The sequence below is a fragment of the Helianthus annuus genome, chromosome 11 (genome assembly GCF_002127325.2).
Source record: "Helianthus annuus cultivar XRQ/B chromosome 11, HanXRQr2.0-SUNRISE, whole genome shotgun sequence".
Lineage (NCBI taxonomy): Eukaryota > Viridiplantae > Streptophyta > Magnoliopsida > Asterales > Asteraceae > Helianthus > Helianthus annuus.
In genome coordinates, this window is record NC_035443.2 from 66,685,165 (window position 1) to 66,693,622 (window position 8,458).

At 36.9% G+C, this 8,458-nt stretch overlaps 2 long non-coding RNA genes across 9 annotated transcripts; both read left to right on the forward strand.

The window, feature by feature from the left end:
- The first annotated feature begins 1,761 nt into the window (after positions 1-1,761).
- On the forward strand, positions 1,762-4,457 carry LOC110879483. Of its 2 annotated transcripts, none has more exons than XR_004871655.1 (3): positions 1,762-2,304; positions 2,388-3,852; positions 3,984-4,457. It is a non-coding gene; the product is annotated as an uncharacterized LOC110879483 (long non-coding RNA). The 2 variants fall into 2 exon arrangements; XR_002558708.2 differs by lacking the exon at positions 3,984-4,457 and having other exon boundaries at positions 1,781-2,143; positions 2,239-2,304; positions 2,388-3,184.
- Positions 4,458-5,427: 970 nt separating this feature from the next.
- On the forward strand, positions 5,428-8,249 carry LOC110879484. Of its 7 annotated transcripts, none has more exons than XR_002558716.2 (9): positions 5,431-5,681; positions 5,753-5,854; positions 5,962-6,005; positions 6,411-6,451; positions 6,548-6,753; positions 6,989-7,065; positions 7,167-7,272; positions 7,352-7,438; positions 8,011-8,249. It is a non-coding gene; the product is annotated as an uncharacterized LOC110879484 (long non-coding RNA). The 7 variants fall into 7 exon arrangements; XR_002558711.2 differs by having other exon boundaries at positions 5,432-5,681; positions 7,344-7,438; XR_002558712.2 differs by having other exon boundaries at positions 5,428-5,681; positions 5,943-6,005; positions 6,989-7,272; positions 7,344-7,438.
- Positions 8,250-8,458: the final 209 nt, after the last annotated feature.

Consider the following 8,458-nt stretch of genomic DNA (forward strand, 5'->3'; position numbering starts at 1 on the left):
TAGACATAATTGTATATCTTGTTTTCATTGTGTCAGACTGTACCGCGACTAGGCGACTAGTACTGACAAGTATCGTTTATTCGCGTTCCTATTGTTAGTCTAGGATATTGTTTCTAATCGCAACGGATTCGTTATCATACTTCACTATGATTTTAGTAATTCCTAGACTCTCAAGACTTTAATTAATTAAAATTAAGTCAAATACGCGAATTCGAAATAGTTGTTCAAGTTGTACGGAATTACCGGAATTTTGCCGTTTGTCACAGTAATTAAAGTAGAAATTAAACAAATGTAATTGTGAGATCGCCCTCAATACTGTAAAATGATAAAACCTGTTTTGATTAAACTGGGATTCACTCACTAGTATTTCTTGCTGACTAAATGTTTTTAAAATGTGTTCCAGGTAACATAATGTGAAAGCCCAATAAAAGTCAGCTGGAGAGCACTGAAAGCTTGGAGTAGTGGCTATAAAAGTTACCTAAAATAAACAAGACATTTTGTTTTCAATAATTAGTGTTTATCCTTATCAATGTATTGTCAAATGAACTTGGGTTTTATTCCCATGAATTATTCTTATAAAAGTTTGGTGTTTTACTTTGATAAAAATATTTCCTAACTACGGTCCTGATGTATTCCGCTGCCAAATTAATAAACACCGATATGACCCGCTCTAAGGCTCGCGGCCGCCCACTCCTGGTAGGGGCCAGGGGTTGCGACAAAAGGTGATATCAGAGCTACAGCCACTAATTTAAGCCAAAGAAGTGTTCTGCTGACACTGAAATTTCAAATTATATATTAGGAAATAAATTATGTGATTATGTGTTAGTTGACTATTTGTTAGTTTACAGTATAAGTGATCAAGGAACAGTGGACGCTTATCGTCATTTAGATAGTTCACAGAAAAATGAGGGAACATCATCCCAGCCTGATCCCTCAGGATATTTAGCCGATACCGAAGAGGGAATATTTATTTTTAAGGCGCAATCAGAGGAACCTTTTACTACTGAGAAAAGAGGTTGGTTTAATAGAGGAGCCCATGAAAGGAGAAAAGGAATGAAAAAGTTACAGCAACAGAGAGCAATAACCAGGGCCAATAGGGAGGCGGATGCACATATCCAGGAAGTAACTAGTAGACCACCTTGGGAGGAAGAATTAGATAGACAATTGGCTAATTTTCACATGTTAGCCACTACAGCCGTAGATAACAACCAAAACCAAGAAGTCGAACCTCCATTATCACCAGACCAACCAATGCTAGAATCCAACTCTGAAAACCAACTCCCGATACCTGCATTTAACCCAGACACATCACCTAGAATCCTAACTCCACGTCCTCTAGGATATGATCCATGGTTTGATGACAATAGGTCATATTCGGCCTTATACCCACCTGAAGAACTAAAACCTTTAGAATCTGATCCGTGGAAGGAAATAGATAGGACATTTTTCGAAATGAATAGCGGAGACCCCTACGAGGAACCCATACCTCCACCTAAACCATTAGATCCACCAATGAGTAGACAACAGGTGCAGGAGCTCCATCAGTATAGTATATAGTATGGAGAAGATTTAGTAAATGAAGGGAATATGATCAGACAGATAGGGGAACGACTAGTTTGGAAATATGATGAGCGGGAAGTACAATACTGGATGAACGACACTTAGCACATAACTAGATATACGTGTAATTTTGTATTATAATATATATATATATACTATATATAAAAGCATATTCGAAGGGCAGAAATGGTCATTTGCCATTTGTACAAACATTTCAAGCACATTGTACAAGCATGTTAAACACAAATGTGTTGAAAGTCCTTTAACATCTTTTCAACACACGCAGGCAATAAACAAAACCCACCTTTCAAATTTCAAATCCTTTTCTCCCCCTCTCTCGAATTCCTAAGAACCTAGATCCAGATTTTCTCTCTCTTTGTCTTTCTGTATTCACCCTTAAATCAATGAAGAAGAACATTGTTCCATTTGCTGATATCGATTCAAGCCTAAATCACCACAATTTCTGTTCTTACATCTTTCTCCTCGATCTAGGGTTCAGACCATAGACCATTAAAGGGGGCCGACTAAACTAGGGTTTCGACTACTGATCTATTTCTGCACGTATGTTCTTCAGACAATCAAGGTAAGGTTCTTTCATTTTGAGTTCGTATTTCCGGTGATTTTGTGGTTTGGGGCACATATCTAGCAAAGGCAGATTCATGTTATTTGGGTTTTAAGGTTGTTGAGGACTAATGAGGCGATTCCATGTGATGGTATGGTAGAGAAGTAATACATCTGCTACAGGTACACTTTCTGATTTTAGTTAGGGTATTTTTACTAATTTTTATCTTCTTCATGTGGTTTTTATGTTTGTACACTTTTTACAGGGTATGGAAAGGCTACTCTGTTAAGAAAGGTCTTAATTATGCCCCAAAAAGAAGGAAGCCTGCCACCGAAAGAAGAGAAAATCTGCAAAGATATTATAATGTCTTATTTTAATTAATTAAGTGATGGATGCTCTTATTATTAAAGGAAAAACAAGATGCTCGAATGCTTATGATACTTGCATCTTCTTATTTCATTTTGTCCGTAGGCTGTTTTGTTAATTGTTTCCCCTGTTTACATAATCTCAAGGATGACTGGAGACATATGGGAGTTTTAGTTTTTGTCTGTGTATTGGGGATCAACACTAGCACAGGAGATATAAGGCAGGCTTGGTTTGGGAGGATGTCTTTTTGTTGGTATCCCCATTTGCACCCTACTCCCAAACCAAAACCTATAGGATTTAGAAACTGTGTCTGTCAAATAAAAATGTGGTTTTTGTGTACTGTTATGGGTATGGTTGCTTTGGGTTGGGTCACAAATCACAGGTGGAATACTCGAAAAAGGGATTCCTTCATGTCTTGGTGTGTTTGGATGTACTGCATATTAGAGGTGATGTTGCTGGATATCGGTTTATTCTTTGTAGCAGTCTTAAGAAGTTCCAAGAGCTGGCCACATCACTTGCAAAAGCTGTGCAATCACAAGGACTATTATACCCCTCTTCATTCGAGTAACAGTCTTAGGAAACTTAGCAGGCTGATAAAGCTCCTTCTGGTTTTTAATTGACCTGTTTCTTATAAGAAAGAATTTCTAAATTCTGTCATTTGACCCGTTTGGCAGTATAATATACTCCACTTTTTCATTTTCGCACAACTTGGAGGCCAAAGTCTCCTCTCAAATTTACACATGCACCCTTTATAAAGATAGGATGAAATTGTAGTTGAACTAAAATAAGATTTTATGACTCGCTGATAGACGGAATATAAGAAACTCCACTCAAATTTTAAATCTTAAAATTCAATCATCATATATGATCGTTAATCTAGAAGATGTTTCCAAAAAAAGTTGAATGATTGGGACTTGAGCATGCAAACTGTAAAACCTTAAGAATTTAATGATTGCCATACATCTTGGAATCTCGGATTGCGATTCATCCTTTTATATGTCAAACGCCAGTTTGATTGAATTGAAACCTAGACAATGCTAATGTGATCCTTGCTAATTTCATCATAAGGCGGGTTGCTTGAATATAATACTGAAACAATAGGAATGAAGACCGAGCTACTGGTAGTGATTGCTGGAAAGCAACCAGAAGTATGGCAAAGGTTGTTCATTGAACCGTGCTACCGGTACTGATTACTAGAAAGCAACTAGAAGTGCGGTCCGAGGAAGCAGGTGGATGCGCATTCGGTCAAGGCAGGTTTACAATTTTCGGTTGGTAAAGTTGGCCAGTACCTTAAGAAAGGACAGTATGCTTTGTGAGTTGTACTGGTGTACCTTGATGCGGTTCTTGAGTACCTTGTCGCTCAAGTAAGTAACTGATTTTCTGAAAGTAGCCATATTTCTAAAACTCTGTCTAAAAATTTCAATTATCTGTCATAATGGATTGGACGGGTTGTTTTCCCGGCAACGACCACAAACTTTAATGACAAATGTTGCAGGCTGTTCAATCAAGTGTTTTACCCAACATGTTGAAGAGCACTTGTGAAGCTATTGCCAAAGGAAATCCCATGTGGAATAACTTATCAGTCGAAGAATCCAAGCTATACTGCTTGCTAAACTTTGGTGACAGTCATGGTTTTAAAAAAACGGCCGAGGCGGTCGTACTGAGGCGCGCCTCAGTTCGAAACGGAGAAAAACCGTATATGAGGCGGCGCCTCAGGGTCAGAAATTATAGCACGCCTCAGTGGAGTGAGGCGTAAGTTTCAGATCTGAGGCGGAACGATTTTGGAGAAAATATAGACCGTCCATTGAATAAGTGTTGAAGAGGTTAGAAAGAATTAGTTGTATTAAAACCAAATTGGTCTAAGTGAGTGGTTAGGAATCATATGACCTGGTTTTTTTACTAGATTAGTTATGAAATATATGATAATTTGTTTGTGACCAGCACCACTATTGGCTTTGGAATACTTGTATGCATGCATGTGTATAGTTATAATAGATGGGCTACTGTTAAGCACTCTGTTTGGGCTTACCAGTTACCATATGGTAACCTATTTGAGAAAAAACCTTTTTTTATCCGGGCTTGGGACCGGTAAAATAAACTAAAAGGTTTATTGTTGGCGAATTTAACTTATTATTTTATGTATTTTTTATATATTTTTTTGTATGTGTAAAGATAAGTTTAGCCCAAACCAAATATCATATATAATTTTTTTTTAAGTTGGAGACCCTATTGATTTGGATGCCTAAAGCTCAAGTCTCAAAATACTTGGGTTTGGGTTTGGGCCGGGCCCTGACGGGAAGGTAGGTTTGTATTATCACATATTTCATCATGGCATAATATCATATCATATGCATTATTTCATCAGTTTTCTAAATACAAGTGTTTAGTTAGTATATTGAATTTGTTAAAGTTGCTCTTTGTGTTATTGTATCATGGTTGTGCTTTTGTTAGCTTGGCGTAGTTCGGTTTATTTACATTCTTTTAAAACACTTTAAATCCACATGACTGGTTTGAAATACCGTAACTGAAAATTTGGATTTTAGTTATGACCCAACTGAACTGAACCTTCTCATGCACACCCTTAGAATTACTAACAAGTGTTGTGTTTTTCGTTGCATCGCGAATTTGGTTTTGGTTATGGCTCAAAGCCGAACCGACCCGTACATAGCCCTAAACTCACCAACCTATGTGATATGGTTCCCGCCGCATCGCGAGGGTAAACGACTATCTATTACTACTTTAAAAAGCATATCCGAAGGATAAGATTGGTAATGGAAAATGTACTTAAAACATACTCAATGCACAATGTACAAGACTTAAAGCACCATGAAACACAAAACTTTTACCCTTCACCCGGATCCATCATCGGCAGTCCATTTTCTTTCAATTCTTCACACGGATCATGATCTGACGGATGATTTTGTTTTCACACGGATCCACCTTTCCCCTTCCTTCTCTCTCATCTCTCTCACAACTCACAACTCACAACTCACCAGATCTTTTCATCAACCTTCTCTCTCTGGCGACTCAAGCACATGCCAACGATTAGGGTTTCGGTAAGAACCTCCACCATCATGACTCTGGCAGCGGCTGCTTGTGGTGTTTGATGTGTAAATTGTTGATTTGAACTTAACGGCGGAGGAAATGTGAAAAATTAGGGTTCCGCTAGAGCCTCAGGCGACGACGACATAAGGTATTCTTCTAATTCTGTGTTGATTTACATTTATCAGTGCTGAACGAATCTGTTTGTTCATACTTTCATAGCAACAACAAGCAATTGACTCCGACGATGAAGAATACCAAGACAATACGTCCACAAACAACCCCTGTCTGGTGAGATTCGGACTTTTAAAATGTCTTCTCAAGGTCTATTCTTTCACTCTCTGATTGTGTTATGTTTATTTGTAATGTAATTAGGTGTGATTGTTACGAATAATGACTAATTATTGTTTAGATTAATTGTTTGTTATTAGGTTTTGGAGCATTTGAGTGTTAAATCCCCTGTTTTTTTCCAAGGGTAAGATCCATTTTACACTTAATTTTGTTCTTCTAAGTATATTAGAAATCATTCTTTTTGTTTTTTTATCAAGAAGTTAAATGCTGCATTGTTCTTGCTAGATGAGTTGCTATATCATTAAGTTATTGATAAGCTTGTTTTCTAGAAATGGTTGGTACCCTTTTTTTTATCAAGAAGTTAAATGCTGTACTTTGTTTACTGTTTGGTGTAATGTATTTTGGTTTATTTTTTCCAAATGAAGACATTACTTTCAAGTAGAGGAAATTCTGTTATTTATTATTAAAAGGTGGAATTTTCAGTTCATTTACGTATGAGTTGGTCTCTAATAACGCATATAACCTCTTAAATCACTTTATTTAAAACTCAATAACATTACTTTTGTTTTGTGTCGCACCATATGACCAGTTTTGATTCGGTATTCAAGAACATATTGATCTGGGTATCAAGTAAGTCATCATCTCTTTAAATCCAATATTATATTTTCACTTTGTCTTTCTTGGTTAGATAAATGAATCGAGGTTTAATTCGAACCTGTTTTGCAGTATCATATTGACTGGTGATTATGCATCTACGGCTCCATGAGTTGGCTTTGTCCATTAGAGGGTGCGTCTTGCTATGCCGATCACTATAGTTATTTGTACTTCCAGCATTGGTGAGTTCAAAAGGCGCCTTCAACATGTTTATGCCTTCCATGGCCACATCAGAAAAAAGAGGGCAATCCAGCAACTTGTGTCGTTATTCAACCATGGTAGTAATTCTGGTCTACTTTTGTGTTATTGCTTACTTTCAGCTTTTCAAGTGTTTATATCAATTTTATTTTAATAATTCTCATCACCTTGTGGCCCAAAAGCTTCTTGAACAAGGCGTTACGGGTCGATGGTGCTTCATGTTTTTTTAAGCTTAATATTTGAGTTTTAGTTATTGATTTATGCTCAAACTATTTAGGTTTATTTGTTTTTTTTGTGGGCTTTAAACACTTGCAGGTCTGGTGGATGTCTAAAGAAGCTCCCAAAGTGGAATTATGATCGGTCCAGCTCATGGCAAGCCCGTCGGGAAGAAAGTGAAGTTATTTTATAAATGTTTTTAGTATAATATTCAAATTTTATCTTAACAACATATACTTGCAGTATAATATTCAAATTTTCTTTTTAATTTATTTAGCTGTGGAAAATTGGGTATGAATGAGAATGAAAAGGAATACAAATCTGGCCTTCACATTGCTTCAAACGCCAGCTGTACCACCCATTGCCTTACCCCTCTGGCCAAGGTTCTTGTTCATTAATCAATAATCAAGTCAATGTTTTATTGTTAGTATTTGATCCTTTATTTTTTCGTTAGCTACACAGAAGACTGCAAATGCACCACCAGCCAAGGACCGGAGAGGTGGAAGGGTTGCATTCAACATCATTCCCAACAGTACTTGTAGTGCTAAGGTATTCAGGAATTTAAGTTTCAAATTCTCCTAATTCTCAATTTGTAACATTTTTGTGCAATATGTAACATTTAGACTTGATTTTGGGCAAGTTTTGGTGTCTTATTTGTTCTGTTACACTGTGAATGCATATCCATTGTTGACAATTAGGGGTTAGGGTTAAAACCTGGTAAAAAATCCGAGTTGCTTCTCTTCTATAAGATCGGGCTAGAAGTTCAGAAGTACATTATTATTTATCGATTATTTTATACTATGTTTGAATTGCATAAAATCTTGTGTTTTGGTGTTCAGTCCCCCCCCCCCCCCCCCCCCCCCCGGTTTATTAATCTGCTTCTAAGCTGGTTGATAATTGTAAATGGGGCATTTTTTGCAATTTTATGCTAATATTTAAGTATTAGGGTATGTTGAAGATCAGGAGCAAATCATTCTATTAATCATTTTGATCTTGAAAATTTAAGTTTTGACCCACAATCATATTAGAGGAGACCACAGTTTTTAAGATTTTTCATGACTTTGGTCGGTTCTTGATGTGCTTCTTGATCTGTAATGCTAACTCATTTGTTGATGTGGCAGGTGGCAAGACAGCTTGGTGTGCTAATTGAGCCAGAAAACTTGCAATTAATGTCTCCTTTGTCAAGTGTAGGGGAATTTTATTGATGTGGCAGGTGGGGGTTGGGTGTGTTACTCCCCCTGAGGTCAAGGGTTCGAGCTTTGTCGAAGGCAACTTTAGTGTAATTTAAACCGGTCAATATATATTTATGGCTTTGCTAATTCATGTATAATGCATTATGACTTTGACAAACATTTGATTACTGGCTTTGCTAAAAACAAGGTGATGCTAAACGTAAAAAAATTGAATTTTTCAAAAAAAAAAAAGTATTCACAGGAGATAATCTTTATGTTCATTGTTTTACTTTTTATAATGATACACACAATTAGACGGTGCCTCACTAAGGCTAAAGGGCAGGCTAAAGGTTGTGGTCATGACCCACATGACCACCATGACCCTTTAAATAGGCGT